The sequence below is a fragment of the Ptychodera flava genome, chromosome 12, assembly GCF_041260155.1.
Source record: "Ptychodera flava strain L36383 chromosome 12, AS_Pfla_20210202, whole genome shotgun sequence".
Lineage (NCBI taxonomy): Eukaryota > Metazoa > Hemichordata > Enteropneusta > Ptychoderidae > Ptychodera > Ptychodera flava.
The window spans coordinates 4,316,315-4,339,588 of NC_091939.1; the positions used below are offsets into that span (position 1 = coordinate 4,316,315).

Below are 23,274 nucleotides of genomic sequence, written 5' to 3' on the forward strand. Positions count from 1 at the left end.
CACCGAAGCCAAGCTACGTCGGGCGTGGTTAGTACTTGGATGGGTGACCGCCTGGGAATACCACGTGTTGTAGGCTTGCTCCTTTTTATTTTTTTGCTACCCAATATTAGTTTTAAAGTTGCCGTGTTTGTTGTGACAAAACTATTTTATTTTGACTCCGCCACAACTTTGGCCAGCGTTGCATAATTACAAATGATAGGCCCATTGCTTTTCTCTGCGCTTTCACCAGCATGCTAAAATTATTCTTCAATGGAGGATGCTAGAGGGCAGTATGCAGAAATCAAAGCTCAAATTGGTCCAAAAAGAGAAAGTTTATCGCCTACGACCATACCACGTAGAATGTGCCGGTTCTCGTCTGATCACCGAAGCCAAGCTACGTCGGGCGTGGTTAGTACTTGGATGGGTGACCGCCTGGGAATACCACGTGTTGTAGGCTTGCTCCTTTTTATTTTTTTGCTACCCAATATTAGTTTTAAAGTTGCCGTGTTTGTTGTGACAAAACTATTTTATTTTGACTCCGCCACAACTTTGGCCAGCGTTGCATAATTACAAATGATAGGCCCATTGCTTTTCTCTGCGCTTTCACCAGCATGCTAAAATTATTCTTCAATGGAGGATGCTAGAGGGCAGTATGCAGAAATCAAAGCTCAAATTGGTCCAAAAAGAGAAAGTTTATCGCCTACGACCATACCACGTAGAATGTGCCGGTTCTCGTCTGATCACCGAAGCCAAGCTACGTCGGCGTGGTTAGTACTTGGATGGGTGACCGCCTGGGAATACCACGTGTTGTAGGCTTGCTCCTTTTTATTTTTTTGCTACCCAATATTAGTTTTAAAGTTGCCGTGTTTGTTGTGACAAAACTATTTTATTTTGACTCCGCCACAACTTTGGCCAGCGTTGCATAATTACAAATGATAGGCCCATTGCTTTTCTCTGCGCTTTCACCAGCATGCTAAAATTATTCTTCAATGGAGGATGCTAGAGGGCAGTATGCAGAAATCAAAGCTCAAATTGGTCCAAAAAGAGAAAGTTTATCGCCTACGACCATACCACGTAGAATGTGCCGGTTCTCGTCTGATCACCGAAGCCAAGCTACGTCGGGCGTGGTTAGTACTTGGATGGGTGACCGCCTGGGAATACCACGTGTTGTAGGCTTGCTCCTTTTTATTTTTTTGCTACCCAATATAGTTTTAAAGTTGCCGTGTTTGTTGTGACAAAATATTTTATTTTGACTCCGCCACAACTTTGGCCAGCGTTGCATAATTACAAATGATAGGCCCATTGCTTTTCTCTGCGCTTTCACCAGCATGCTAAAATTATTCTTCAATGGAGGATGCTAGAGGGCAGTATGCAGAAATCAAAGCTCAAATTGGTCCAAAAAGAGAAAGTTTATCGCCTACGACCATACCACGTAGAATGTGCCGGTTCTCGTCTGATCACCGAAGCCAAGCTACGTCGGGCGTGGTTAGTACTTGGATGGGTGACCGCCTGGGAATACCACGTGTTGTAGGCTTGCTCCTTTTTATTTTTTTGCTACCCAATATTAGTTTTAAAGTTGCCCGTGTTTGTTGTGACAAAACTATTTTATTTTGACTCCGCCACAACTTTGGCCAGCGTTGCATAATTACAAATGATAGGCCCATTGCTTTTCTCTGCGCTTTCACCAGCATGCTAAAATTATTCTTCAATGGAGGATGCCAGAGGGCAGTATGCAGAAATCAAAGCTCAAATTGGTCCAAAAAGAGAAAGTTTATCGCCTACGACCATACCACGTAGAATGTGCCGGTTCTCGTCTGATCACCGAAGCCAAGCTACGTCGGGCGTGGTTAGTACTTGGATGGGTGACCGCCTGGGAATACCACGTGTTGTAGGCTTGCTCCTTTTTATTTTTTTGCTACCCAATATCAGTTTTAAAGTTGCCGTGTTTGTTGTGACAAAATATTTTATTTTGACTCCGCCACAACTTTGGCCAGCGTTGCATAATTACAAATGATAGGCCCATTGCTTTTCTCTGCGCTTTCACCAGCATGCTAAAATTATTCTTCAATGGAGGATGCCAGAGGGCAGTATGCAGAAATCAAAGCTCAAATTGGTCCAAAAAGAGAAAGTTTATCGCCTACGACCATACCACGTAGAATGTGCCGGTTCTCGTCTGATCACCGAAGCCAAGCTACGTCGGGCGTGGTTAGTACTTGGATGGGTGACCGCCTGGGAATACCACGTGTTGTAGGCTTGCTCCTTTTTATTTTTTGCTACCCAATATTAGTTTTAAAGTTGCCGTGTTTGTTGTGACAAAACTATTTTATTTTGACTCCGCCACAACTTTGGCCAGCGTTGCATAATTACAAATGATAGGCCCATTGCTTTTCTCTGCGCTTTCACCAGCATGCTAAAATTATTCTTCAATGGAGGATGCCAGAGGGCAGTATGCAGAAATCAAAGCTCAAATTGGTCCAAAAAGAGAAAGTTTATCGCCTACGACCATACCACGTAGAATGTGCCGGTTCTCGTCTGATCACCGAAGCCAAGCTACGTCGGGCGTGGTTAGTACTTGGATGGGTGACCGCCTGGGAATACCACGTGTTGTAGGCTTCCTCCTTTTTATTTTTTTGCTACCCAATATAGTTTTAAAGTTGCCGTGTTTGTTGTGACAAAATATTTATTTTGACTCCGCCACAACTTTGGCCAGCGTTGCATAATTACAAATGATAGGCCCATTGCTTTTCTCTGCGCTTTCACCAGCATGCTAAAATTATTCTTCAATGGAGGATGCTAGAGGGCAGTATGCAGAAATCAAAGCTCAAATTGTCCAAAAAGAGAAAGTTTATCGCCTACGACCATACCACGTAGAATGTGCCGGTTCTCGTCTGATCACCGAAGCCAAGCTACGTCGGGCGTGGTTAGTACTTGGATGGGTGACCGCCTGGGAATACCACGTGTTGTAGGCTTGCTCCTTTTTATTTTTTTGCTACCCAATATTAGTTTTAAAGTTGCCGTGTTTGTTGTGACAAAACTATTTTATTTTGACTCCGCCACAACTTTGGCCAGCGTTGCATAATTACAAATGATAGGCCCATTGCTTTTCTCTGCGCTTTCACCAGCATGCTAAAATTATTCTTCAATGGAGGATGCTAGAGGGCAGTATGCAGAAATCAAAGCTCAAATTGGTCCAAAAAGAGAAAGTTTATCGCCTACGACCATACCACGTAGAATGTGCCGGTTCTCGTCTGATCACCGAAGCCAAGCTACGTCGGGCGTGGTTAGTACTTGGATGGGTGACCGCCTGGGAATACCACGTGTTGTAGGCTTCCTCCTTTTTATTTTTTTGCTACCCAATATCAGTTTTAAAGTTGCCCTGTTTGTTGTGACAAAAATATTTTATTTTGACTCCGCCACAACTTTGGCCAGCGTTGCATAATTACAAATGATAGGCCCATTGCTTTTCTCTGCGCTTTCACCAGCATGCTAAAATTATTCTTCAATGGAGGATGCTAGAGGGCAGTATGCAGAAATCAAAGCTCAAATTGGTCCAAAAAGAGAAAGTTTATCGCCTACGACCATACCACGTAGAATGTGCCGGTTCTCGTCTGATCACCGAAGCCAAGCTACGTCGGGCGTGGTTAGTACTTGGATGGGTGACCGCCTGGGAATACCACGTGTTGTAGGCTTGCTCCTTTTTATTTTTTTGCTACCCAATATTAGTTTTAAAGTTGCCGTGTTTGTTGTGACAAAACTATTTTATTTTGACTCCGCCACAACTTTGGCCAGCGTTGCATAATTACAAATGATAGGCCCATTGCTTTTCTCTGCGCTTTCACCAGCATGCTAAAATTATTCTTCAATGGAGGATGCTAGAGGGCAGTATGCAGAAATCAAAGCTCAAATTGGTCCAAAAGAGAAAGTTTATCGCCTACGACCATACCACGTAGAATGTGCCGGTTCTCGTCTGATCACCGAAGCCAAGCTACGTCGGGCGTGGTTAGTACTTGGATGGGTGACCGCCTGGGAATACCACGTGTTGTAGGCTTCCTCCTTTTTATTTTTTGCTACCCAATATTAGTTTTAAAGTTGCCGTGTTTGTTGTGACAAAATATTTTATTTTGACTCCGCCACAACTTTGGCCAGCGTTGCATAATTACAAATGAAGGCCCATTGCTTTTCTCTGCGCTTTCACCAGCATGCTAAAATATTCTTCAATGGAGGATGCTAGAGGGCAGTATGCAGAAATCAAAGCTCAAATTGGTCAAAAAGAGAAAGTTTATCGCCTACGACCATACCACGTAGAATGTGCCGGTTCTCGTCTGATCACCGAAGCCAAGCTACGTCGGGCGTGGTTAGTACTTGGATGAGGTGACCGCCTGGGAATACCACGTGTTGTAGGCTTGCTCCTTTTTATTTTTTTGCTACCCAATATTAGTTTTAAAGTTGCCGTGTTTGTTGTGACAAAAATATTTTATTTTGACTCCGCCACAACTTTGGCCAGCGTTGCATAATTACAAATGATAGGCCCATTGCTTTTCTCTGCGCTTTCACCAGCATGCTAAAATTATTCTTCAATGGAGGATGCTAGAGGGCAGTATGCAGAAATCAAAGCTCAAATTGGTCCAAAAAGAGAAAGTTTATCGCCTACGACCATACCACGTAGAATGTGCCGGTTCTCGTCTGATCACCGAAGCCAAGCTACGTCGGGCGTGGTTAGTACTTGGATGGGTGACCGCCTGGGAATACCACGTGTTGTAGGCTTCCTCCTTTTTATTTTTTTGCTACCCAATATTAGTTTTAAAGTTGCCTGTTTGTTGTGACAAAATATTTTATTTTGACTCCGCCACAACTTTGGCCAGCGTTGCATAATTACAAATGATAGGCCCATTGCTTTTCTCTGCGCTTTCACCAGCATGCTAAAATTATTCTTCAATGGAGGATGCCAGAGGGCAGTATGCAGAAATCAAAGCTCAAATTGGTCCAAAAGAGAAAGTTTATCGCCTACGACCATACCACGTAGAATGTGCCGGTTCTCGTCTGATCACCGAAGCCAAGCTACGTCGGGCGTGGTTAGTACTTGGATGGGTGACCGCCTGGGAATACCACGTGTTGTAGGCTTGCTCCTTTTTATTTTTTTGCTACCCAATATTAGTTTTAAAGTTGCCGTGTTTGTTGTGACAAAACTATTTTATTTTGACTCCGCCACAACTTTGGCCAGCGTTGCATAATTACAAATGATAGGCCCATTGCTTTTCTCTGCGCTTTCACCAGCATGCTAAAATTATTCTTCAATGGAGGATGCAGAGGGCAGTATGCAGAAATCAAAGCTCAAATTGGTCCAAAAAGAGAAAGTTTATCGCCTACGACCATACCACGTAGAATGTGCCGGTTCTCGTCTGATCACCGAAGCCAAGCTACGTCGGGCGTGGTTAGTACTTGGATGGGTGACCGCCTGGGAATACCACGTGTTGTAGGCTTGCTCCTTTTTATTTTTTTGCTACCCAATATCAGTTTTAAAGTTGCCTGTTTGTTGTGACAAAAATATTTTATTTTGACTCCGCCACAACTTTGGCCAGCGTTGCATAATTACAAATGATAGGCCCATTGCTTTTCTCTGCGCTTTCACCAGCATGCTAAAATTATTCTTCAATGGAGGATGCTAGAGGGCAGTATGCAGAAATCAAAGCTCAAATTGGTCCAAAAGAGAAAGTTTATCGCCTACGACCATACCACGTAGAATGTGCCGGTTCTCGTCTGATCACCGAAGCCAAGCTACGTCGGGCGTGGTTAGTACTTGGATGGGTGACCGCCTGGGAATACCACGTGTTGTAGGCTTGCTCCTTTTTATTTTTTTGCTACCCAATATTAGTTTTAAAGTTGCCGTGTTTGTTGTGACAAAACTATTTTATTTTGACTCCGCCACAACTTTGGCCAGCGTTGCATAATTACAAATGATAGGCCCATTGCTTTTCTCTGCGCTTTCACCAGCATGCTAAAATTATTCTTCAATGGAGGATGCTAGAGGGCAGTATGCAGAAATCAAAGCTCAAATTGGTCCAAAAAGAGAAGTTTATCGCCTACGACCATACCACGTAGAATGTGCCGGTTCTCGTCTGATCACCGAAGCCAAGCTACGTCGGGCGTGGTTAGTACTTGGATGGGTGACCGCCTGGGAATACCACGTGTTGTAGGCTTGCTCCTTTTTATTTTTTTGCTACCCAATATTAGTTTTAAAGTTGCCGTGTTTGTTGTGACAAAACTATTTTATTTTGACTCCGCCACAACTTTGGCCAGCGTTGCATAATTACAAATGATAGGCCCATTGCTTTTCTCTGCGCTTCACCAGCATGCTAAAATTATTCTTCAATGGAGGATGCCAGAGGGCAGTATGCAGAAATCAAAGCTCAAATTGGTCCAAAAAGAGAAAGTTTATCGCCTACGACCATACCACGTAGAATGTGCCGGTTCTCGTCTGATCACCGAAGCCAAGCTACGTCGGGCGTGGTTAGTACTTGGATGGGTGACCGCCTGGGAATACCACGTGTTGTAGGCTTGCTCCTTTTTATTTTTTGCTACCCAATATTAGTTTTAAAGTTGCCGTGTTTGTTGTGACAAAATATTTTATTTTGACTCCGCCACAACTTTGGCCAGCGTTGCATAATTACAAATGATAGGCCCATTGCTTTTCTCTGCGCTTTCACCAGCATGCTAAAATTATTCTTCAATGGAGGATGCAGAGGGCAGTATGCAGAAATCAAAGCTCAAATTGGTCCAAAAAGAGAAAGTTTATCGCCTACGACCATACCACGTAGAATGTGCCGGTTCTCGTCTGATCACCGAAGCCAAGCTACGTCGGGCGTGGTTAGTACTTGGATGGGTGACCGCCTGGGAATACCACGTGTTGTAGGCTTCCTCCTTTTTATTTTTTTGCTACCCAATATTAGTTTTAAAGTTGCCGTGTTTGTTGTGACAAAACTATTTTATTTTGACTCCGCCACAACTTTGGCCAGCGTTGCATAATTACAAATGATAGGCCCATTGCTTTTCTCTGCGCTTTCACCAGCATGCTAAAATTATTCTTCAATGGAGGATGCTAGAGGGCAGTATGCAGAAATCAAAGCTCAAATTGGTCCAAAAAGAGAAAGTTTATCGCCTACGACCATACCACGTAGAATGTGCCGGTTCTCGTCTGATCACCGAAGCCAAGCTACGTCGGGCGTGGTTAGTACTTGGATGGGTGACCGCCTGGGAATACCACGTGTTGTAGGCTTGCTCCTTTTTATTTTTTGCTACCCAATATTAGTTTTAAAGTTGCCGTGTTTGTTGTGACAAAACTATTTTATTTTGACTCCGCCACAACTTTGGCCAGCGTTGCATAATTACAAATGATAGGCCATTGCTTTTCTCTGCGCTTTCACCAGCATGCTAAAATTATTCTTCAATGGAGGATGCCAGAGGGCAGTATGCAGAAATCAAAGCTCAAATTGTCCAAAAGAGAAAGTTTATCGCCTACGACCATACCACGTAGAATGTGCCGGTTCTCGTCTGATCACCGAAGCCAAGCTACGTCGGGCGTGGTTAGTACTTGGATGGGTGACCGCCTGGGAATACCACGTGTTGTAGGCTTCCTCCTTTTTATTTTTTTGCTACCCAATATTAGTTTTAAAGTTGCCGTGTTTGTTGTGACAAAACTATTTTATTTTGACTCCGCCACAACTTTGGCCAGCGTTGCATAATTACAAATGATAGGCCCATTGCTTTTCTCTGCGCTTTCACCAGCATGCTAAAATTATTCTTCAATGGAGGATGCTAGAGGGCAGTATGCAGAAATCAAAGCTCAAATGGTCCAAAAGAGAAAGTTTATCGCCTACGACCATACCACGTAGAATGTGCCGGTTCTCGTCTGATCACCGAAGCCAAGCTACGTCGGGCGTGGTTAGTACTTGGATGGGTGACCGCCTGGGAATACCACGTGTTGTAGGCTTGCTCCTTTTTTTTTTTGCTACCCAATATTAGTTTTAAAGTTGCCGTGTTTGTTGTGACAAAAATATTTTATTTTGACTCCGCCACAACTTTGGCCAGCGTTGCATAATTACAAATGATAGGCCCATTGCTTTTCTCTGCGCTTTCACCAGCATGCTAAAATTATTCTTCAATGGAGGATGCCAGAGGGCAGTATGCAGAAATCAAAGCTCAAATTGGTCCAAAAAGAGAAAGTTTATCGCCTACGACCATACCACGTAGAATGTGCCGGTTCTCGTCTGATCACCGAAGCCAAGCTACGTCGGGCGTGGTTAGTACTTGGATGGGTGACCGCCTGGGAATACCACGTGTTGTAGGCTTGCTCCTTTTTATTTTTTTGCTACCCAATATTAGTTTTAAAGTTGCCGTGTTTGTTGTGACAAAACTATTTTATTTTGACTCCGCCACAACTTTGGCCAGCGTTGCATAATTACAAATGATAGGCCCATTGCTTTTCTCTGCGCTTTCACCAGCATGCTAAAATTATTCTTCAATGGAGGATGCCAGAGGGCAGTATGCAGAAATCAAAGCTCAAATTGGTCCAAAAAGAGAAAGTTTATCGCCTACGACCATACCACGTAGAATGTGCCGGTTCTCGTCTGATCACCGAAGCCAAGCTACGTCGGGCGTGGTTAGTACTTGGATGGTGACCGCCTGGGAATACCACGTGTTGTAGGCTTGCTCCTTTTTATTTTTTTGCTACCCAATATTAGTTTTAAAGTTGCCGTGTTTGTTGTGACAAAAATATTTTATTTGACTCCGCCACAACTTTGGCCAGCGTTGCATAATTACAAATGATAGGCCCATTGCTTTTCTCTGCGCTTTCACCAGCATGCTAAAATTATTCTTCAATGGAGGATGCTAGAGGGCAGTATGCAGAAATCAAAGCTCAAATTGGTCCAAAAAGAGAAAGTTTATCGCCTACGACCATACCACGTAGAATGTGCCGGTTCTCGTCTGATCACCGAAGCCAAGCTACGTCGGGCGTGGTTAGTACTTGGATGGGTGACCGCCTGGGAATACCACGTGTTGTAGGCTTGCTCCTTTTTATTTTTTTGCTACCCAATATCAGTTTTAAAGTTGCCCTGTTTGTTGTGACAAAAATATTTTATTTTGACTCCGCCACAACTTTGGCCAGCGTTGCATAATTACAAATGATAGGCCCATTGCTTTTCTCTGCGCTTTCACCAGCATGCTAAAATTATTCTTCAATGGAGGATGCCAGAGGGCAGTATGCAGAAATCAAAGCTCAAATTGGTCCAAAAAGAGAAAGTTTATCGCCTACGACCATACCACGTAGAATGTGCCGGTTCTCGTCTGATCACCGAAGCCAAGCTACGTCGGGCGTGGTTAGTACTTGGATGGGTGACCGCCTGGGAATACCACGTGTTGTAGGCTTGCTCCTTTTTATTTTTTTGCTACCCAATATTAGTTTTAAAGTTGCCCTGTTTGTTGTGACAAAAATATTTTATTTTGACTCCGCCACAACTTTGGCCAGCGTTGCATAATTACAAATGATAGGCCCATTGCTTTTCTCTGCGCTTTCACCAGCATGCTAAAATTATTCTTCAATGGAGGATGCAGAGGGCAGTATGCAGAAATCAAAGCTCAAATTGGTCCAAAAAGAGAAAGTTTATCGCCTACGACCATACCACGTAGAATGTGCCGGTTCTCGTCTGATCACCGAAGCCAAGCTACGTCGGGCGTGGTTAGTACTTGGATGGGTGACCGCCTGGGAATACCACGTGTTGTAGGCTTGCTCCTTTTTATTTTTTTGCTACCCAATATTAGTTTTAAAGTTGCCGTGTTTGTTGTGACAAAACTATTTTATTTTGACTCCGCCACAACTTTGGCCAGCGTTGCATAATTACAAATGATAGGCCCATTGCTTTTCTCTGCGCTTTCACCAGCATGCTAAAATTATTCTTCAATGGAGGATGCTAGAGGGCAGTATGCAGAAATCAAAGCTCAAATTGGTCCAAAAGAGAAAGTTTATCGCCTACGACCATACCACGTAGAATGTGCCGGTTTCTGTCTGATCACCGAAGCCAAGCTACGTCGGGCGTGGTTAGTACTTGGATGGGTGACCGCCTGGGAATACCACGTGTTGTAGGCTTGCTCCTTTTTATTTTTTGCTACCCAATATCAGTTTTAAAGTTGCCCGTGTTTGTTGTGACAAAAATATTTTATTTTGACTCCGCCACAACTTTGGCCAGCGTTGCATAATTACAAATGATAGGCCCATTGCTTTTCTCTGCGCTTTCACCAGCATGCTAAAATTATTCTTCAATGGAGGATGCTAGAGGGCAGTATGCAGAAATCAAAGCTCAAATTGGTCCAAAAAGAGAAAGTTTATCGCCTACGACCATACCACGTAGAATGTGCCGGTTCTCGTCTGATCACCGAAGCCAAGCTACGTCGGGCGTGGTTAGTACTTGGATGGGTGACCGCCTGGGAATACCACGTGTTGTAGGCTTGCTCCTTTTATTTTTTTGCTACCCAATATCAGTTTTAAAGTTGCCTGTTTGTTGTGACAAAAATATTTTATTTTGACTCCGCCACAACTTTGGCCAGCGTTGCATAATTACAAATGATAGGCCCATTGCTTTTCTCTGCGCTTTCACCAGCATGCTAAAATTATTCTTCAATGGAGGATGCTAGAGGGCAGTATGCAGAAATCAAAGCTCAAATTGGTCCAAAAAGAGAAAGTTTATCGCCTACGACCATACCACGTAGAATGTGCCGGTTCTCGTCTGATCACCGAAGCCAAGCTACGTCGGGCGTGGTTAGTACTTGGATGGGTGACCGCCTGGGAATACCACGTGTTGTAGGCTTCCTCCTTTTTATTTTTTTGCTACCCAATATTAGTTTTAAAGTTGCCTGTTTGTTGTGACAAAATATTTTATTTTGACTCCGCCACAACTTTGGCCAGCGTTGCATAATTACAAATGATAGGCCCATTGCTTTTCTCTGCGCTTTCACCAGCATGCTAAAATTATCTTCAATGGAGGATGCTAGAGGGCAGTATGCAGAAATCAAAGCTCAAATTGGTCCAAAAAGAGAAAGTTTATCGCCTACGACCATACCACGTAGAATGTGCCGGTTCTCGTCTGATCACGAAGCCAAGCTACGTCGGGCGTGGTTAGTACTTGGATGGGTGACCGCCTGGGAATACCACGTGTTGTAGGCTTGCTCCTTTTTATTTTTTTGCTACCCAATATTAGTTTTAAAGTTGCCGTGTTTGTTGTGACAAAACTATTTTATTTTGACTCCGCCACAACTTTGGCCAGCGTTGCATAATTACAAATGATAGGCCCATTGCTTTTCTCTGCGCTTTCACCAGCATGCTAAAATTATTCTTCAATGGAGGATGCTAGAGGGCAGTATGCAGAAATCAAAGCTCAAATTGGTCCAAAAAGAGAAAGTTTATCGCCTACGACCATACCACGTAGAATGTGCCGGTTCTCGTCTGATCACCGAAGCCAAGCTACGTCGGGCGTGGTTAGTACTTGGATGGGTGACCGCCTGGGAATACCACGTGTTGTAGGCTTGCTCCTTTTTTATTTTTTGCTACCCAATATCAGTTTTAAAGTTGCCGTGTTTGTTGTGACAAAAATATTTTATTTTGACTCCGCCACAACTTTGGCCAGCGTTGCATAATTACAATGATAGGCCCATTGCTTTTCTCTGCGCTTTCACCAGCATGCTAAAATTATTCTTCAATGGAGGATGCTAGAGGGCAGTATGCAGAAATCAAAGCTCAAATTGGTCCAAAAAGAGAAAGTTTATCGCCTACGACCATACCACGTAGAATGTGCCGGTTCTCGTCTGATCACCGAAGCCAAGCTACGTCGGGCGTGGTTAGTACTTGGATGGGTGACCGCCTGGGAATACCACGTGTTGTAGGCTTGCTCCTTTTTATTTTTTTGCTACCCAATATTAGTTTTAAAGTTGCCGTGTTTGTTGTGACAAAACTATTTTATTTTGACTCCGCCACAACTTTGGCCAGCGTTGCATAATTACAAATGATAGGCCCATTGCTTTTCTCTGCGCTTTCACCAGCATGCTAAAATTATTCTTCAATGGAGGATGCCAGAGGGCAGTATGCAGAAATCAAAGCTCAAATTGGTCCAAAAAGAGAAAGTTTATCGCCTACGACCATACCACGTAGAATGTGCCGGTTCTCGTCTGATCACCGAAGCCAAGCTACGTCGGGCGTGGTTAGTACTTGGATGGGTGACCGCCTGGGAATACCACGTGTTGTAGGCTTGCTCCTTTTTATTTTTTTGCTACCCAATATTAGTTTTAAAGTTGCCGTGTTTGTTGTGACAAAACTATTTTATTTTGACTCCGCCACAACTTTGGCCAGCGTTGCATAATTACAAATGATAGGCCCATTGCTTTTCTCTGCGCTTTCACCAGCATGCTAAAATTATTCTTCAATGGAGGATGCTAGAGGGCAGTATGCAGAAATCAAAGCTCAAATTGGTCCAAAAGAGAAAGTTTATCGCCTACGACCATACCACGTAGAATGTGCCGGTTCTCGTCTGATCACCGAAGCCAAGCTACGTCGGGCGTGGTTAGTACTTGGATGGGTGACCGCCTGGGAATACCACGTGTTGTAGGCTTGCTCCTTTTTATTTTTTTGCTACCCAATATTAGTTTTAAAGTTGCCGTGTTTGTTGTGACAAAATATTTTATTTTGACTCCGCCACAACTTTGGCCAGCGTTGCATAATTACAAATGATAGGCCCATTGCTTTTCTCTGCGCTTTCACCAGCATGCTAAAATTATTCTTCAATGGAGGATGCTAGAGGGCAGTATGCAGAAATCAAAGCTCAAATTGGTCCAAAAAGAGAAAGTTTATCGCCTACGACCATACCACGTAGAATGTGCCGGTTCTCGTCTGATCACCGAAGCCAAGCTACGTCGGGCGTGGTTAGTACTTGGATGGGTGACCGCCTGGGAATACCACGTGTTGTAGGCTTGCTCCTTTTTATTTTTTGCTACCCAATATTAGTTTTAAAGTTGCCGTGTTTGTTGTGACAAAATATTTTATTTTGACTCCGCCACAACTTTGGCCAGCGTTGCATAATTACAAATGATAGGCCCATTGCTTTTCTCTGCGCTTTCACCAGCATGCTAAAATTATTCTTCAATGGAGGATGCCAGAGGGCAGTATGCAGAAATCAAAGCTCAAATTGGTCCAAAAAGAGAAAGTTTATCGCCTACGACCATACCACGTAGAATGTGCCGGTTCTCGTCTGATCACCGAAGCCAAGCTACGTCGGGCGTGGTTAGTACTTGGATGGGTGACCGCCTGGGAATACCACGTGTTGTAGGCTTGCTCCTTTTTATTTTTTTGCTACCCAATATTAGTTTTAAAGTTGCCGTGTTTGTTGTGACGAAACTATTTTATTTTGACTCCGCCACAACTTTGGCCAGCGTTGCATAATTACAAATGATAGGCCCATTGCTTTTCTCTGCGCTTTCACCAGCATGCTAAAATTATTCTTCAATGGAGGATGCTAGAGGGCAGTATGCAGAAATCAAAGCTCAAATTGGTCCAAAAAGAGAAAGTTTATCGCCTACGACCATACCACGTAGAATGTGCCGGTTCTCGTCTGATCACCGAAGCCAAGCTACGTCGGGCGTGGTTAGTACTTGGATGGGTGACCGCCTGGGAATACCACGTGTTGTAGGCTTGCCTCCTTTTTATTTTTTTGCTACCCAATATTAGTTTTAAAGTTGCCGTGTTTGTTGTGACAAAACTATTTTATTTTGACTCCGCCACAACTTTGGCCAGCGTTGCATAATTACAAATGATAGGCCCATTGCTTTTCTCTGCGCTTTCACCAGCATGCTAAAATTATTCTTCAATGGAGGATGCCAGAGGGCAGTATGCAGAAATCAAAGCTCAAATTGGTCCAAAAAGAGAAAGTTTATCGCCTACGACCATACCACGTAGAATGTGCCGGTTCTCGTCTGATCACCGAAGCCAAGCTACGTCGGGCGTGGTTAGTACTTGGATGGGTGACCGCCTGGGAATACCACGTGTTGTAGGCTTGCTCCTTTTTATTTTTTGCTACCCAATATAGTTTTAAAGTTGCCGTGTTTGTTGTGACAAAACTATTTTATTTTGACTCCGCCACAACTTTGGCCAGCGTTGCATAATTACAAATGATAGGCCCATTGCTTTTCTCTGCGCTTTCACCAGCATGCTAAAATTATTCTTCAATGGAGGATGCCAGAGGGCAGTATGCAGAAATCAAAGCTCAAATTGGTCCAAAAAGAGAAAGTTTATCGCCTACGACCATACCACGTAGAATGTGCCGGTTCTCGTCTGATCACCGAAGCCAAGCTACGTCGGGCGTGGTTAGTACTTGGATGGTTGACCGCCTGGGAATACCACGTGTTGTAGGCTTGCTCCTTTTTATTTTTTTGCTACCCAATATTAGTTTTAAAGTTGCCGTGTTTGTTGTGACAAAACTATTTTATTTTGACTCCGCCACAACTTTGGCCAGCGTTGCATAATTACAAATGATAGGCCCATTGCTTTTCTCTGCGCTTTCACCAGCATGCTAAAATTATTCTTCAATGGAGGATGCCAGAGGGCAGTATGCAGAAATCAAAGCTCAAATTGGTCCAAAAAGAGAAAGTTTATCGCCTACGACCATACCACGTAGAATGTGCCGGTTCTCGTCTGATCACCGAAGCCAAGCTACGTCGGGCGTGGTTAGTACTTGGATGGGTGACCGCCTGGGAATACCACGTGTTGTAGGCTTCCTCCTTTTTATTTTTTTGCTACCCAATATCAGTTTTAAAGTTGCCGTGTTTGTTGTGACAAAACTATTTTATTTTGACTCCGCCACAACTTTGGCCAGCGTTGCATAATTACAAATGATAGGCCCATTGCTTTTCTCTGCGCTTTCACCAGCATGCTAAAATTATTCTTCAATGGAGGATGCTAGAGGGCAGTATGCAGAAATCAAAGCTCAAATTGGTCCAAAAAGAGAAAGTTTATCGCCTACGACCATACCACGTAGAATGTGCCGGTTCTCGTCTGATCACCGAAGCCAAGCTACGTCGGGCGTGGTTAGTACTTGGATGGGTGACCGCCTGGGAATACCACGTGTTGTAGGCTTGCTCCTTTTTATTTTTTTGCTACCCAATATTAGTTTTAAAGTTGCCGTGTTTGTTGTGACAAAACTATTTTATTTTGACTCCGCCACAACTTTGGCCAGCGTTGCATAATTACAAATGATAGACCCATTGCTTTTCTCTGCGCTTTCACCAGCATGCTAAAATTATTCTTCAATGGAGGATGCCAGAGGGCAGTATGCAGAAATCAAAGCTCAAATTGGTCCAAAAAGAGAAAGTTTATCGCCTACGACCATACCACGTAGAATGTGCCGGTTCTCGTCTGATCACCGAAGCCAAGCTACGTCGGGCGTGGTTAGTACTTGGATGGGTGACCGCCTGGGAATACCACGTGTTGTAGGCTTGCTCCTTTTTATTTTTTTGCTACCCAATATTAGTTTTAAAGTTGCCGTGTTTGTTGTGACAAAAATATTTTATTTTGACTCCGCCACAACTTTGGCCAGCGTTGCATAATTACAAATGATAGGCCCATTGCTTTTCTCTGCGCTTTCACCAGCATGCTAAAATTATTCTTCAATGGAGGATGCCAGAGGGCAGTATGCAGAAATCAAAGCTCAAATTGGTCCAAAAAGAGAAAGTTTATCGCCTACGACCATACCACGTAGAATGTGCCGGTTCTCGTCTGATCACCGAAGCCAAGCTACGTCGGGCGTGGTTAGTACTTGGATGGGTGACCGCCTGGGAATACCACGTGTTGTAGGCTTCCTCCTTTTATTTTTTTGCTACCCAATATCAGTTTTAAAGTTGCCCTGTTTGTTGTGACGAAAATATTTTATTTTGACTCCGCCACAACTTTGGCCAGCGTTGCATAATTACAAATGATAGGCCCATTGCTTTTCTCTGCGCTTTCACCAGCATGCTAAAATTATTCTTCAATGGAGGATGCCAGAGGGCAGTATGCAGAAATCAAAGCTCAAATTGGTCCAAAAAGAGAAAGTTTATCGCCTACGACCATACCACGTAGAATGTGCCGGTTCTCGTCTGATCACCGAAGCCAAGCTACGTCGGGCGTGGTTAGTACTTGGATGGGTGACCGCCTGGGAATACCACGTGTTGTAGGCTTCCTCCTTTTTATTTTTTTGCTACCCAATATTAGTTTTAAAGTTGCCGTGTTTGTTGTGACAAAACTATTTTATTTTGACTCCGCCACAACTTTGGCCAGCGTTGCATAATTACAAATGATAGGCCCATTGCTTTTCTCTGCGCTTTCACCAGCATGCTAAAATTATTCTTCAATGGAGGATGCCAGAGGGCAGTATGCAGAAATCAAAGCTCAAATTGGTCCAAAAAGAGAAAGTTTATCGCCTACGACCATACCACGTAGAATGTGCCGGTTCTCGTCTGATCACCGAAGCCAAGCTACGTCGGGCGTGGTTAGTACTTGGATGGGTGACCGCCTGGGAATACCACGTGTTGTAGGCTTGCTCCTTTTTATTTTTTTGCTACCCAATATTAGTTTTAAAGTTGCCGTGTTTGTTGTGACAAAACTATTTTATTTTGACTCCGCCACAACTTTGGCCAGCGTTGCATAATTACAAATGATAGGCCCATTGCTTTTCTCTGCGCTTTCACCAGCATGCTAAAATTATTCTTCAATGGAGGATGCCAGAGGGCAGTATGCAGAAATCAAAGCTCAAATTGGTCCAAAAGAGAAAGTTTATCGCCTACGACCATACCACGTAGAATGTGCCGGTTCTCGTCTGATCACCGAAGCCAAGCTACGTCGGGCGTGGTTAGTACTTGGATGGGTGACCGCCTGGGAATACCACGTGTTGTAGGCTTGCTCCTTTTTATTTTTTTGCTACCCAATATTAGTTTTAAAGTTGCCGTGTTTGTTGTGACAAAACTATTTTATTTTGACTCCGCCACAACTTTGGCCAGCGTTGCATAATTACAAATGATAGGCCCATTGCTTTTCTCTGCGCTTTCACCAGCATGCTAAAATTATTCTTCAATGGAGGATGCTAGAGGGCAGTATGCAGAAATCAAAGCTCAAATTGGTCCAAAAAGAGAAAGTTTATCGCCTACGACCATACCACGTAGAATGTGCCGGTTCTCGTCTGATCACCGAAGCCAAGCTACGTCGGGCGTGGTTAGTACTTGGATGGGTGACCGCCTGGGAATACCACGTGTTGTAGGCTTGCTCCTTTTTATTTTTTTGCTACCCAATATTAGTTTTAAAGTTGCCGTGTTTGTTGTGACAAAACTATTTTATTTTGACTCCGCCACAACTTTGGCCAGCGTTGCATAATTACAAATGATAGGCCCATTGCTTTTCTCTGCGCTTTCACCAGCATGCTAAAATTATTCTTCAATGGAGGATGCTAGAGGGCAGTATGCAGAAATCAAAGCTCAAATTGGTCCAAAAAGAGAAAGTTTATCGCCTACGACCATACCACGTAGAATGTGCCGGTTCTCGTCTGATCACCGAAGCCAAGCTACGTCGGGCGTGGTTAGTACTTGGATGGGTGACCGCCTGGGAATACCACGTGTTGTAGGCTTCCTCCTTTTTATTTTTTTGCTACCCAATATTAGTTTTAAAGTTGCCGTGTTTGTTGTGACAAAATATTTTATTTTGACTCCGCCACAACTTTGGCCAGCGTTGCATAATTACAAATGATAGGCCCATTGCTTTTCTCTGCGCTTTCACCAGCATGCTAAAATTATTCTTCAATGGAGGATGCTAGAGGGCAGTATGCAGAAATCAAAGCTCAAATTGGTCCAAAAGAGAAAGTTTATCGCCTACGACCATACCACGTAGAATGTGCCGGTTCTCGTCTGATCACCGAAGCCAAGCTACGTCGGGCGTGGTTAGTACTTGGATGGGTGACCGCCTGGGAATACCACGTGTTGTAGGCTTCCTCCTTTTTATTTTTTTGCTACCCAATATTAGTTTTAAAGTTGCCCGTGTTTGTTGTGACAAAATATTTTATTTTGACTCCGCCACAACTTTGGCCAGCGTTGCATAATTACAAATGATAGGCCCATTGCTTTTCTCTGCGCTTTCACCAGCATGCTAAAATTATTCTTCAATGGAGGATGCTAGAGGGCAGTATGCAGAAATCAAAGCTCAAATTGGTCCAAAAAGAGAAAGTTTATCGCCTACGACCATACCACGTAGAATGTGCCGGTTCTCGTCTGATCACCGAAGCCAAGCTACGTCGGGCGTGGTTAGTACTTGGATGGGTGACCGCCTGGGAATACCACGTGTTGTAGGCTTGCTCCTTTTTATTTTTTGCTACCCAATATTAGTTTTAAAGTTGCCGTGTTTGTTGTGACAAAACTATTTTATTTTGACTCCGCCACAACTTTGGCCAGCGTTGCATAATTACAAATGATAGGCCCATTGCTTTTCTCTGCGCTTTCACCAGCATGCTAAAATTATTCTTCAATGGAGGATGCTAGAGGGCAGTATGCAGAAATCAAAGCTCAAATTGGTCCAAAAAGAGAAAGTTTATCGCCTACGACCATACCACGTAGAATGTGCCGGTTCTCGTCTGATCACCGAAGCCAAGCTACGTCGGCGTGGTTAGTACTGGATGGTGCGTGGTTTAGTACTTGGTGGGTGACCGCCTGGGAATACCACGTGTTGTAGGCTTGCTCCTTTTATTTTTTTGCTACCCATATTAGTTTTAAAGTTGCCGTGTTTGTTGTGACAAAACTATTTTATTTTGACTCCGCCACAACTTTGGCCAGCGTTGCATAATTACAAATGATAGGCCCATTGCTTTTCTCTGCGCTTTCACCAGCATGCTAAAATTATTCTTCAATGGAGGATGCTAGAGGGCAGTATGCAGAAATCAAAGCTCAAATTGGTCCAAAAAGAGAAAGTTTATCGCCTACGACCATACCACGTAGAATGTGCCGGTTCTCGTCTGATCACCGAAGCCAAGCTACGTCGGGCGTGGTTAGTACTTGGATGGGTGACCGCCTGGGAATACCACGTGTTGTAGGCTTGCTCCTTTTTATTTTTTTGCTACCCAATATCAGTTTTAAAGTTGCCCTGTTTGTTGTGACAAAAATATTTTATTTTGACTCCGCCACAACTTTGGCCAGCGTTGCATAATTACAAATGATAGGCCCATTGCTTTTCTCTGCGCTTTCACCAGCATGCTAAAATTATTCTTCAATGGAGGATGCTAGAGGCAGTATGCAGAAATCAAAGCTCAAATTGGTCCAAAAAGAGAAAGTTTATCGCCTACGACCATACCACGTAGAATGTGCCGGTTCTCGTCTGATCACCGAAGCCAAGCTACGTCGGGCGTGGTTAGTACTTGGATGGGTGACCGCCTGGGAATACCACGTGTTGTAGGCTTGCTCCTTTTTATTTTTTTGCTACCCAATATTAGTTTTAAAGTTGCCGTGTTTGTTGTGACAAAACTATTTTATTTTGACTCCGCCACAACTTTGGCCAGCGTTGCATAATTACAAATGATAGGCCCATTGCTTTTCTCTGCGCTTTCACCAGCATGCTAAAATTATTCTTCAATGGAGGATGCTAGAGGGCAGTATGCAGAAATCAAAGCTCAAATGGTCCAAAAAGAGAAAGTTTATCGCCTACGACCATACCACGTAGAATGTGCCGTTCTCGTCTGATCACCGAAGCCAAGCTACGTCGGGCGTGGTTAGTACTTGGATGGGTGACCGCCTGGGAATACCACGTGTTGTAGGCTTGCTCCTTTTTATTTTTTTGCTACCCAATATCAGTTTTAAAGTTGCCGTGTTTGTTGTGACAAAACTATTTTATTTTGACTCCGCCACAACTTTGGCCAGCGTTGCATAATTACAAATGATAGGCCCATTGCTTTTCTCTGCGCTTTCACCAGCATGCTAAATTATTCTTCAATGGAGGATGCTAGAGGGCAGTATGCAGAAATCAAAGCTCAAATTGGTCCAAAAAGAGAAAGTTTATCGCCTACGACCATACCACGTAGAATGTGCCGGTTCTCGTCTGATCACCGAAGCCAAGCTACGTCGGGCGTGGTTAGTACTTGGATGGGTGACCGCCTGGGAATACCACGTGTTGTAGGCTTCCTCCTTTTATTTTTTGCTACCCAATATAGTTTTAAAGTTGCCGTGTTTGTTGTGACAAAACTATTTTATTTTGACTCCGCCACAACTTTGGCCAGCGTTGCATAATTACAAATGATAGGCCCATTGCTTTTCTCTGCGCTTTCACCAGCATGCTAAAATTATTCTTCAATGGAGGATGCTAGAGGGCAGTATGCAGAAATCAAAGCTCAAATTGGTCCAAAAAGAGAAAGTTTATCGCCTACGACCATACACGTAGAATGTGCCGGTTCTCGTCTGATCACCGAAGCCAAGCTACGTCGGGCGTGGTTAGTACTTGGATGGGTGACCGCCTGGGAATACCACGTGTTGTAGGCTTGCTCCTTTTTATTTTTTTGCTACCCAATATTAGTTTTAAAGTTGCCGTGTTTGTTGTGACAAAACTATTTTATTTTGACTCCGCCACAACTTTGGCCAGCGTTGCATAATTACAAATGATAGGCCCATTGCTTTTCTCTGCGCTTTCACCAGCATGCTAAAATTATTCTTCAATGGAGGATGCTAGAGGGCAGTATGCAGAAATCAAAGCTCAAATTGGTCCAAAAAGAGAAAGTTTATCGCCTACGACCATACCACGTAGAATGTGCCGGTTCTCGTCTGATCACCGAAGCCAAGCTACGTCGGGCGTGGTTAGTACTTGGATGGGTGACCGCCTGGGAATACCACGTGTTGTAGGCTTCCTCCTTTTTATTTTTTGCTACCCAATATCAGTTTAAAGTTGCCGTGTTTGTTGTGACAAAACTATTTTATTTTGACTCCGCCACAACTTTGGCCAGCGTTGCATAATTACAAATGATAGGCCCATTGCTTTTCTCTGCGCTTTCACCAGCATGCTAAAATTATTCTTCAATGGAGGATGCTAGAGGGCAGTATGCAGAAATCAAAGCTCAAATTGGTCCAAAAAGAAAGTTTATCGCCTACGACCATACCACGTAGAATGTGCCGGTTCTCGTCTGATCACCGAAGCCAAGCTACGTCGGGCGTGGTTAGTACTTGGATGGGTGACCGCCTGGGAATACCACGTGTTGTAGGCTTCGCTCCTTTTTATTTTTTTGCTACCCAATATTAGTTTTAAAGTTGCCTGTTTGTTGTGACAAAACTGTTTTTTGTGACAAAACTATTTTATTTTGACTCCGCCACAACTTTGGCCAGCGTTGCATAATTACAAATGATAGGCCCATTGCTTTTCTCTGCGCTTTCACCAGCATGCTAAAATTATTCTTCAATGGAGGATGCTAGAGGGCAGTATGCAGAAATCAAAGCTCAAATTGGTCCAAAAAGAGAAAGTTTATCGCCTACGACCATACCACGTAGAATGTGCCGGTTCTCGTCTGATCACCGAAGCCAAGCTACGTCGGGCGTGGTTAGTACTTGGATGGGTGACCGCCTGGGAATACCACGTGTTGTAGGCTTGCTCCTTTTTATTTTTTTGCTACCCAATATTAGTTTTAAAGTTGCCGTGTTTGTTGTGACAAAAATATTTTATTTTGACTCCGCCACAACTTTGGCCAGCGTTGCATAATTACAAATGATAGGCCCATTGCTTTTCTCTGCGCTTTCACCAGCATGCTAAAATTATTCTTCAATGGAGGATGCTAGAGGGCAGTATGCAGAAATCAAAGCTCAAATTGGTCCAAAAAGAGAAAGTTTATCGCCTACGACCATACCACGTAGAATGTGCCGGTTCTCGTCTGATCACCGAAGCCAAGCTACGTCGGGCGTGGTTAGTACTTGGATGGGTGACCGCCTGGGAATACCACGTGTTGTAGGCTTCTCCTTTTATTTTTTTGCTACCCAATATTAGTTTTAAAGTTGCCTGTTTGTTGTGACAAAACTATTTTATTTTGACTCCGCCACAACTTTGGCCAGCGTTGCATAATTACAAATGATAGGCCCATTGCTTTTCTCTGCGCTTTCACCAGCATGCTAAAATTATTCTTCAATGGAGGATGCCAGAGGGCAGTATGCAGAAATCAAAGCTCAAATTGGTCCAAAAAGAGAAAGTTTATCGCCTACGACCATACCACGTAGAATGTGCCGGTTCTCGTCTGATCACCGAAGCCAAGCTACGTCGGGCGTGGTTAGTACTTGGATGGGTGACCGCCTGGGAATACCACGTGTTGTAGGCTTCCTCCTTTTTATTTTTTTGCTACCCAATATTAGTTTTAAAGTTGCCGTGTTTGTTGTGACAAAACTATTTTATTTTGACTCCGCCACAACTTTGGCCAGCGTTGCATAATTACAAATGATAGGCCCATTGCTTTTCTCTGCGCTTTCACCAGCATGCTAAAATTATTCTTCAATGGAGGATGCCAGAGGGCAGTATGCAGAAATCAAAGCTCAAATTGGTCCAAAAGAGAAAGTTTATCGCCTACGACCATACCACGTAGAATGTGCCGGTTCTCGTCTGATCACCGAAGCCAAGCTACGTCGGGCGTGGTTAGTACTTGGATGGGTGACCGCCTGGGAATACCACGTGTTGTAGGCTTGCTCCTTTTTATTTTTTGCTACCCAATATTAGTTTTAAAGTTGCCGTGTTTGTTGTGACAAAACTATTTTATTTTGACTCCGCCACAACTTTGGCCAGCGTTGCATAATTACAAATGATAGGCCCATTGCTTTTCTCTGCGCTTTCACCAGCATGCTAAAATTATTCTTCAATGGAGGATGCCAGAGGGCAGTATGCAGAAATCAAAGCTCAAATTGGTCCAAAAAGAGAAAGTTTATCGCCTACGACCATACCACGTAGAATGTGCCGGTTCTCGTCTGATCACCGAAGCCAAGCTACGTCGGGCGTGGTTAGTACTTGGATGGGTGACCGCCTGGGAATACCACGTGTTGTAGGCTTGCTCCTTTTTATTTTTTTGCTACCCAATATTAGTTTTAAAGTTGCCGTGTTTGTTGTGACAAAACTATTTTATTTTGACTCCGCCACAACTTTGGCCAGCGTTGCATAATTACAAATGATAGGCCCATTGCTTTTCTCTGCGCTTTCACCAGCATGCTAAAATTATTCTTCAATGGAGGATGCTAGAGGGC

At 43.7% G+C, this 23,274-nt stretch overlaps 63 non-coding genes and 2 pseudogenes across 63 annotated transcripts; all 65 read left to right on the forward strand.

The window, feature by feature from the left end:
* The window catches only part of LOC139146893 (5S ribosomal RNA), a 230-nt pseudogene extending 154 nt beyond the window's left edge, over positions 1 to 76 (forward strand).
* Positions 77 to 317: 241 nt separating this feature from the next.
* LOC139146476 (5S ribosomal RNA) lies at positions 318 to 436 on the forward strand. Its single transcript, XR_011555224.1, has one exon. It is a non-coding gene; the product is annotated as a 5S ribosomal RNA (ribosomal RNA).
* A 241-nt stretch (positions 437 to 677) lies between these two features.
* On the forward strand, positions 678 to 795 carry LOC139146859 (5S ribosomal RNA). Its single transcript, XR_011555584.1, has one exon. It is a non-coding gene; the product is annotated as a 5S ribosomal RNA (ribosomal RNA).
* A 241-nt stretch (positions 796 to 1,036) lies between these two features.
* Positions 1,037 to 1,155, forward strand: LOC139146477 (5S ribosomal RNA). Its single transcript, XR_011555226.1, has one exon. It is a non-coding gene; the product is annotated as a 5S ribosomal RNA (ribosomal RNA).
* A 239-nt stretch (positions 1,156 to 1,394) lies between these two features.
* LOC139146478 (5S ribosomal RNA) lies at positions 1,395 to 1,513 on the forward strand. Its single transcript, XR_011555227.1, has one exon. It is a non-coding gene; the product is annotated as a 5S ribosomal RNA (ribosomal RNA).
* A 242-nt stretch (positions 1,514 to 1,755) lies between these two features.
* LOC139146479 (5S ribosomal RNA) lies at positions 1,756 to 1,874 on the forward strand. The gene has a single exon (XR_011555228.1). It is a non-coding gene; the product is annotated as a 5S ribosomal RNA (ribosomal RNA).
* A 240-nt stretch (positions 1,875 to 2,114) lies between these two features.
* LOC139146480 (5S ribosomal RNA) lies at positions 2,115 to 2,233 on the forward strand. The gene has a single exon (XR_011555229.1). It is a non-coding gene; the product is annotated as a 5S ribosomal RNA (ribosomal RNA).
* A 240-nt stretch (positions 2,234 to 2,473) lies between these two features.
* Positions 2,474 to 2,592, forward strand: LOC139146481 (5S ribosomal RNA). The gene has a single exon (XR_011555230.1). It is a non-coding gene; the product is annotated as a 5S ribosomal RNA (ribosomal RNA).
* Positions 2,593 to 2,829: 237 nt separating this feature from the next.
* Positions 2,830 to 2,948, forward strand: LOC139146484 (5S ribosomal RNA). The gene has a single exon (XR_011555232.1). It is a non-coding gene; the product is annotated as a 5S ribosomal RNA (ribosomal RNA).
* Positions 2,949 to 3,189: 241 nt separating this feature from the next.
* LOC139146485 (5S ribosomal RNA) lies at positions 3,190 to 3,308 on the forward strand. Its single transcript, XR_011555233.1, has one exon. It is a non-coding gene; the product is annotated as a 5S ribosomal RNA (ribosomal RNA).
* A 241-nt stretch (positions 3,309 to 3,549) lies between these two features.
* Positions 3,550 to 3,668, forward strand: LOC139146486 (5S ribosomal RNA). The gene has a single exon (XR_011555234.1). It is a non-coding gene; the product is annotated as a 5S ribosomal RNA (ribosomal RNA).
* A 240-nt stretch (positions 3,669 to 3,908) lies between these two features.
* Positions 3,909 to 4,027, forward strand: LOC139146487 (5S ribosomal RNA). The gene has a single exon (XR_011555235.1). It is a non-coding gene; the product is annotated as a 5S ribosomal RNA (ribosomal RNA).
* Positions 4,028 to 4,263: 236 nt separating this feature from the next.
* Positions 4,264 to 4,383, forward strand: LOC139146861 (5S ribosomal RNA). Its single transcript, XR_011555586.1, has one exon. It is a non-coding gene; the product is annotated as a 5S ribosomal RNA (ribosomal RNA).
* A 241-nt stretch (positions 4,384 to 4,624) lies between these two features.
* Positions 4,625 to 4,743, forward strand: LOC139146488 (5S ribosomal RNA). Its single transcript, XR_011555237.1, has one exon. It is a non-coding gene; the product is annotated as a 5S ribosomal RNA (ribosomal RNA).
* Positions 4,744 to 4,981: 238 nt separating this feature from the next.
* Positions 4,982 to 5,100, forward strand: LOC139146489 (5S ribosomal RNA). Its single transcript, XR_011555238.1, has one exon. It is a non-coding gene; the product is annotated as a 5S ribosomal RNA (ribosomal RNA).
* Positions 5,101 to 5,340: 240 nt separating this feature from the next.
* Positions 5,341 to 5,459, forward strand: LOC139146490 (5S ribosomal RNA). The gene has a single exon (XR_011555239.1). It is a non-coding gene; the product is annotated as a 5S ribosomal RNA (ribosomal RNA).
* Positions 5,460 to 5,698: 239 nt separating this feature from the next.
* On the forward strand, positions 5,699 to 5,817 carry LOC139146491 (5S ribosomal RNA). Its single transcript, XR_011555240.1, has one exon. It is a non-coding gene; the product is annotated as a 5S ribosomal RNA (ribosomal RNA).
* A 240-nt stretch (positions 5,818 to 6,057) lies between these two features.
* On the forward strand, positions 6,058 to 6,176 carry LOC139146492 (5S ribosomal RNA). Its single transcript, XR_011555241.1, has one exon. It is a non-coding gene; the product is annotated as a 5S ribosomal RNA (ribosomal RNA).
* A 240-nt stretch (positions 6,177 to 6,416) lies between these two features.
* LOC139146494 (5S ribosomal RNA) lies at positions 6,417 to 6,535 on the forward strand. The gene has a single exon (XR_011555242.1). It is a non-coding gene; the product is annotated as a 5S ribosomal RNA (ribosomal RNA).
* A 238-nt stretch (positions 6,536 to 6,773) lies between these two features.
* LOC139146496 (5S ribosomal RNA) lies at positions 6,774 to 6,892 on the forward strand. The gene has a single exon (XR_011555244.1). It is a non-coding gene; the product is annotated as a 5S ribosomal RNA (ribosomal RNA).
* Positions 6,893 to 7,133: 241 nt separating this feature from the next.
* LOC139146497 (5S ribosomal RNA) lies at positions 7,134 to 7,252 on the forward strand. Its single transcript, XR_011555245.1, has one exon. It is a non-coding gene; the product is annotated as a 5S ribosomal RNA (ribosomal RNA).
* Positions 7,253 to 7,489: 237 nt separating this feature from the next.
* On the forward strand, positions 7,490 to 7,608 carry LOC139146498 (5S ribosomal RNA). Its single transcript, XR_011555246.1, has one exon. It is a non-coding gene; the product is annotated as a 5S ribosomal RNA (ribosomal RNA).
* A 239-nt stretch (positions 7,609 to 7,847) lies between these two features.
* On the forward strand, positions 7,848 to 7,966 carry LOC139146499 (5S ribosomal RNA). Its single transcript, XR_011555247.1, has one exon. It is a non-coding gene; the product is annotated as a 5S ribosomal RNA (ribosomal RNA).
* Positions 7,967 to 8,205: 239 nt separating this feature from the next.
* LOC139146500 (5S ribosomal RNA) lies at positions 8,206 to 8,324 on the forward strand. Its single transcript, XR_011555248.1, has one exon. It is a non-coding gene; the product is annotated as a 5S ribosomal RNA (ribosomal RNA).
* Positions 8,325 to 8,565: 241 nt separating this feature from the next.
* Positions 8,566 to 8,683, forward strand: LOC139146818 (5S ribosomal RNA). The gene has a single exon (XR_011555546.1). It is a non-coding gene; the product is annotated as a 5S ribosomal RNA (ribosomal RNA).
* Positions 8,684 to 8,923: 240 nt separating this feature from the next.
* On the forward strand, positions 8,924 to 9,042 carry LOC139146501 (5S ribosomal RNA). Its single transcript, XR_011555249.1, has one exon. It is a non-coding gene; the product is annotated as a 5S ribosomal RNA (ribosomal RNA).
* Positions 9,043 to 9,283: 241 nt separating this feature from the next.
* LOC139146502 (5S ribosomal RNA) lies at positions 9,284 to 9,402 on the forward strand. The gene has a single exon (XR_011555250.1). It is a non-coding gene; the product is annotated as a 5S ribosomal RNA (ribosomal RNA).
* Positions 9,403 to 9,642: 240 nt separating this feature from the next.
* Positions 9,643 to 9,761, forward strand: LOC139146503 (5S ribosomal RNA). Its single transcript, XR_011555251.1, has one exon. It is a non-coding gene; the product is annotated as a 5S ribosomal RNA (ribosomal RNA).
* Positions 9,762 to 10,001: 240 nt separating this feature from the next.
* LOC139146803 (5S ribosomal RNA) lies at positions 10,002 to 10,120 on the forward strand. Its single transcript, XR_011555531.1, has one exon. It is a non-coding gene; the product is annotated as a 5S ribosomal RNA (ribosomal RNA).
* Positions 10,121 to 10,361: 241 nt separating this feature from the next.
* Positions 10,362 to 10,480, forward strand: LOC139146506 (5S ribosomal RNA). The gene has a single exon (XR_011555252.1). It is a non-coding gene; the product is annotated as a 5S ribosomal RNA (ribosomal RNA).
* A 239-nt stretch (positions 10,481 to 10,719) lies between these two features.
* LOC139146507 (5S ribosomal RNA) lies at positions 10,720 to 10,838 on the forward strand. The gene has a single exon (XR_011555253.1). It is a non-coding gene; the product is annotated as a 5S ribosomal RNA (ribosomal RNA).
* Positions 10,839 to 11,076: 238 nt separating this feature from the next.
* Positions 11,077 to 11,194, forward strand: LOC139146869 (5S ribosomal RNA). Its single transcript, XR_011555593.1, has one exon. It is a non-coding gene; the product is annotated as a 5S ribosomal RNA (ribosomal RNA).
* Positions 11,195 to 11,435: 241 nt separating this feature from the next.
* Positions 11,436 to 11,554, forward strand: LOC139146509 (5S ribosomal RNA). Its single transcript, XR_011555255.1, has one exon. It is a non-coding gene; the product is annotated as a 5S ribosomal RNA (ribosomal RNA).
* Positions 11,555 to 11,794: 240 nt separating this feature from the next.
* On the forward strand, positions 11,795 to 11,913 carry LOC139146510 (5S ribosomal RNA). Its single transcript, XR_011555256.1, has one exon. It is a non-coding gene; the product is annotated as a 5S ribosomal RNA (ribosomal RNA).
* Positions 11,914 to 12,154: 241 nt separating this feature from the next.
* On the forward strand, positions 12,155 to 12,273 carry LOC139146511 (5S ribosomal RNA). The gene has a single exon (XR_011555258.1). It is a non-coding gene; the product is annotated as a 5S ribosomal RNA (ribosomal RNA).
* A 240-nt stretch (positions 12,274 to 12,513) lies between these two features.
* On the forward strand, positions 12,514 to 12,632 carry LOC139146512 (5S ribosomal RNA). Its single transcript, XR_011555259.1, has one exon. It is a non-coding gene; the product is annotated as a 5S ribosomal RNA (ribosomal RNA).
* Positions 12,633 to 12,872: 240 nt separating this feature from the next.
* On the forward strand, positions 12,873 to 12,991 carry LOC139146513 (5S ribosomal RNA). The gene has a single exon (XR_011555260.1). It is a non-coding gene; the product is annotated as a 5S ribosomal RNA (ribosomal RNA).
* Positions 12,992 to 13,230: 239 nt separating this feature from the next.
* Positions 13,231 to 13,349, forward strand: LOC139146515 (5S ribosomal RNA). The gene has a single exon (XR_011555262.1). It is a non-coding gene; the product is annotated as a 5S ribosomal RNA (ribosomal RNA).
* Positions 13,350 to 13,590: 241 nt separating this feature from the next.
* On the forward strand, positions 13,591 to 13,709 carry LOC139146517 (5S ribosomal RNA). The gene has a single exon (XR_011555263.1). It is a non-coding gene; the product is annotated as a 5S ribosomal RNA (ribosomal RNA).
* Positions 13,710 to 13,951: 242 nt separating this feature from the next.
* LOC139146518 (5S ribosomal RNA) lies at positions 13,952 to 14,070 on the forward strand. The gene has a single exon (XR_011555264.1). It is a non-coding gene; the product is annotated as a 5S ribosomal RNA (ribosomal RNA).
* Positions 14,071 to 14,309: 239 nt separating this feature from the next.
* LOC139146789 (5S ribosomal RNA) lies at positions 14,310 to 14,428 on the forward strand. The gene has a single exon (XR_011555518.1). It is a non-coding gene; the product is annotated as a 5S ribosomal RNA (ribosomal RNA).
* A 241-nt stretch (positions 14,429 to 14,669) lies between these two features.
* Positions 14,670 to 14,788, forward strand: LOC139146519 (5S ribosomal RNA). Its single transcript, XR_011555265.1, has one exon. It is a non-coding gene; the product is annotated as a 5S ribosomal RNA (ribosomal RNA).
* A 241-nt stretch (positions 14,789 to 15,029) lies between these two features.
* LOC139146520 (5S ribosomal RNA) lies at positions 15,030 to 15,148 on the forward strand. Its single transcript, XR_011555266.1, has one exon. It is a non-coding gene; the product is annotated as a 5S ribosomal RNA (ribosomal RNA).
* A 241-nt stretch (positions 15,149 to 15,389) lies between these two features.
* On the forward strand, positions 15,390 to 15,508 carry LOC139146522 (5S ribosomal RNA). Its single transcript, XR_011555269.1, has one exon. It is a non-coding gene; the product is annotated as a 5S ribosomal RNA (ribosomal RNA).
* Positions 15,509 to 15,749: 241 nt separating this feature from the next.
* On the forward strand, positions 15,750 to 15,868 carry LOC139146523 (5S ribosomal RNA). The gene has a single exon (XR_011555270.1). It is a non-coding gene; the product is annotated as a 5S ribosomal RNA (ribosomal RNA).
* Positions 15,869 to 16,108: 240 nt separating this feature from the next.
* Positions 16,109 to 16,227, forward strand: LOC139146524 (5S ribosomal RNA). The gene has a single exon (XR_011555271.1). It is a non-coding gene; the product is annotated as a 5S ribosomal RNA (ribosomal RNA).
* Positions 16,228 to 16,468: 241 nt separating this feature from the next.
* Positions 16,469 to 16,587, forward strand: LOC139146525 (5S ribosomal RNA). Its single transcript, XR_011555272.1, has one exon. It is a non-coding gene; the product is annotated as a 5S ribosomal RNA (ribosomal RNA).
* Positions 16,588 to 16,827: 240 nt separating this feature from the next.
* LOC139146526 (5S ribosomal RNA) lies at positions 16,828 to 16,946 on the forward strand. The gene has a single exon (XR_011555273.1). It is a non-coding gene; the product is annotated as a 5S ribosomal RNA (ribosomal RNA).
* Positions 16,947 to 17,187: 241 nt separating this feature from the next.
* On the forward strand, positions 17,188 to 17,306 carry LOC139146528 (5S ribosomal RNA). The gene has a single exon (XR_011555274.1). It is a non-coding gene; the product is annotated as a 5S ribosomal RNA (ribosomal RNA).
* A 241-nt stretch (positions 17,307 to 17,547) lies between these two features.
* On the forward strand, positions 17,548 to 17,666 carry LOC139146529 (5S ribosomal RNA). The gene has a single exon (XR_011555275.1). It is a non-coding gene; the product is annotated as a 5S ribosomal RNA (ribosomal RNA).
* A 239-nt stretch (positions 17,667 to 17,905) lies between these two features.
* On the forward strand, positions 17,906 to 18,024 carry LOC139146530 (5S ribosomal RNA). The gene has a single exon (XR_011555276.1). It is a non-coding gene; the product is annotated as a 5S ribosomal RNA (ribosomal RNA).
* Positions 18,025 to 18,265: 241 nt separating this feature from the next.
* On the forward strand, positions 18,266 to 18,384 carry LOC139146531 (5S ribosomal RNA). The gene has a single exon (XR_011555277.1). It is a non-coding gene; the product is annotated as a 5S ribosomal RNA (ribosomal RNA).
* A 240-nt stretch (positions 18,385 to 18,624) lies between these two features.
* Positions 18,625 to 18,763, forward strand: LOC139146896 (5S ribosomal RNA; annotated as a pseudogene).
* Positions 18,764 to 19,002: 239 nt separating this feature from the next.
* On the forward strand, positions 19,003 to 19,121 carry LOC139146532 (5S ribosomal RNA). Its single transcript, XR_011555278.1, has one exon. It is a non-coding gene; the product is annotated as a 5S ribosomal RNA (ribosomal RNA).
* A 240-nt stretch (positions 19,122 to 19,361) lies between these two features.
* On the forward strand, positions 19,362 to 19,480 carry LOC139146534 (5S ribosomal RNA). The gene has a single exon (XR_011555281.1). It is a non-coding gene; the product is annotated as a 5S ribosomal RNA (ribosomal RNA).
* A 240-nt stretch (positions 19,481 to 19,720) lies between these two features.
* On the forward strand, positions 19,721 to 19,838 carry LOC139146868 (5S ribosomal RNA). The gene has a single exon (XR_011555592.1). It is a non-coding gene; the product is annotated as a 5S ribosomal RNA (ribosomal RNA).
* Positions 19,839 to 20,078: 240 nt separating this feature from the next.
* Positions 20,079 to 20,197, forward strand: LOC139146535 (5S ribosomal RNA). Its single transcript, XR_011555282.1, has one exon. It is a non-coding gene; the product is annotated as a 5S ribosomal RNA (ribosomal RNA).
* Positions 20,198 to 20,435: 238 nt separating this feature from the next.
* On the forward strand, positions 20,436 to 20,553 carry LOC139146865 (5S ribosomal RNA). The gene has a single exon (XR_011555589.1). It is a non-coding gene; the product is annotated as a 5S ribosomal RNA (ribosomal RNA).
* Positions 20,554 to 20,794: 241 nt separating this feature from the next.
* On the forward strand, positions 20,795 to 20,913 carry LOC139146536 (5S ribosomal RNA). Its single transcript, XR_011555283.1, has one exon. It is a non-coding gene; the product is annotated as a 5S ribosomal RNA (ribosomal RNA).
* A 237-nt stretch (positions 20,914 to 21,150) lies between these two features.
* Positions 21,151 to 21,269, forward strand: LOC139146537 (5S ribosomal RNA). The gene has a single exon (XR_011555284.1). It is a non-coding gene; the product is annotated as a 5S ribosomal RNA (ribosomal RNA).
* A 259-nt stretch (positions 21,270 to 21,528) lies between these two features.
* LOC139146539 (5S ribosomal RNA) lies at positions 21,529 to 21,647 on the forward strand. Its single transcript, XR_011555285.1, has one exon. It is a non-coding gene; the product is annotated as a 5S ribosomal RNA (ribosomal RNA).
* Positions 21,648 to 21,888: 241 nt separating this feature from the next.
* Positions 21,889 to 22,007, forward strand: LOC139146540 (5S ribosomal RNA). The gene has a single exon (XR_011555286.1). It is a non-coding gene; the product is annotated as a 5S ribosomal RNA (ribosomal RNA).
* A 238-nt stretch (positions 22,008 to 22,245) lies between these two features.
* Positions 22,246 to 22,364, forward strand: LOC139146541 (5S ribosomal RNA). Its single transcript, XR_011555287.1, has one exon. It is a non-coding gene; the product is annotated as a 5S ribosomal RNA (ribosomal RNA).
* A 240-nt stretch (positions 22,365 to 22,604) lies between these two features.
* LOC139146542 (5S ribosomal RNA) lies at positions 22,605 to 22,723 on the forward strand. Its single transcript, XR_011555288.1, has one exon. It is a non-coding gene; the product is annotated as a 5S ribosomal RNA (ribosomal RNA).
* Positions 22,724 to 22,963: 240 nt separating this feature from the next.
* On the forward strand, positions 22,964 to 23,082 carry LOC139146543 (5S ribosomal RNA). Its single transcript, XR_011555289.1, has one exon. It is a non-coding gene; the product is annotated as a 5S ribosomal RNA (ribosomal RNA).
* Positions 23,083 to 23,274: the final 192 nt, after the last annotated feature.